Source organism: Otolemur garnettii, unplaced genomic scaffold (genome assembly GCF_000181295.1).
Source record: "Otolemur garnettii isolate 467f Iridium unplaced genomic scaffold, OtoGar3 scaffold00064, whole genome shotgun sequence".
Taxonomy (NCBI): domain Eukaryota; kingdom Metazoa; phylum Chordata; class Mammalia; order Primates; family Galagidae; genus Otolemur; species Otolemur garnettii.
Genome location: NW_003852459.1, coordinates 3993035 through 3994158, shown reverse-complemented (window position 1 = coordinate 3994158; position 1124 = coordinate 3993035).

Genomic DNA, 1124 nt, shown 5'->3' with positions numbered 1-1124 from the left:
AAGAACTTGTACTATGCTTAACAAAGTTCCATCGAGCAACTGCTTGAATCCAGTTTCTCTCTTCCCCACAGTCACGGAGGTATAACAAGAAGTCAACATTAGCCACATAATAAAGGTGGCTGCCTTCAAGTATTATAACTACCCCAAAAAGGGAAATAACCAGAAAACATGCTTTTACTTATAGGAATTTCTGTACCAACAGAAATATCAGGAATGCTAGCTGGTGCCATATTTAATTGGGGAGATACTTGGAGGATGTACAGTGTTTTCCAGGCCCTTCAAATCCCCTTGTAGAGGTGGCTATCTTTCTTTGAGCTCATGATAATGCCATGTGACCACTAATATCTAGAATTAGAACAGTTCAGTTCAATTCAAATAGTCACACTTTTATACTAACCATTTAGGACAGGAGCCCTTATTTCTATATATTTCTATTTCCTCAGGCAGTGTTACATCTGGCAAACAGAGCCAAAGAAAGTATTCAACAAGAAATTCAACTGGCTTCATTTCTCTAAAAGGAATAATAAGAATTTATCCAACACTTAGTATATGTAGACTATCGTATCGAACACTTTGCATCTACTATTTCTTTGGGGTCCTGATGCTGTCTTGTTCCTGGCTATTCTCCCTGAAGTTAAATCTGGGCAAATTCCAAGGTCCTTGAAAGTCTCCCTCTGATAATAGCCAGAGAGGTATATAGAGTAAGCCTAGTCCCAATCTCTCAAAGAGGATGAAGACTACAGAGTACAACTGGATGGGGATGGAAATATTAGAAATTTGTTCCATTATGGAAGGACTGGCACCACCATCTTGCATCAGAGCAAATTCTGATGGAGTCCAAAACTGAAGGAATCATCCTCCCTCCTCAGGGTGATTTGGAGAGCCTCCCTCCTCAGGCTCTTACAAATCAAATTTGCATTCTCTCTCTCTCTCTCTCTCTCTCTCTCCTTTGCTCTACACCCTCATGAGAAAGAAAGGGTGCACAAAATTGGTGAGAGGTGACAGAGATCAAAGTACAGGATCACACTACGTGTCCCACAGTGTTAGCCCTGGGACCATCCTGTTACTCTCACATCTACCCACAGCCTTTTATTTCTGATGCTTATTGAACCCCAACCAGAAAG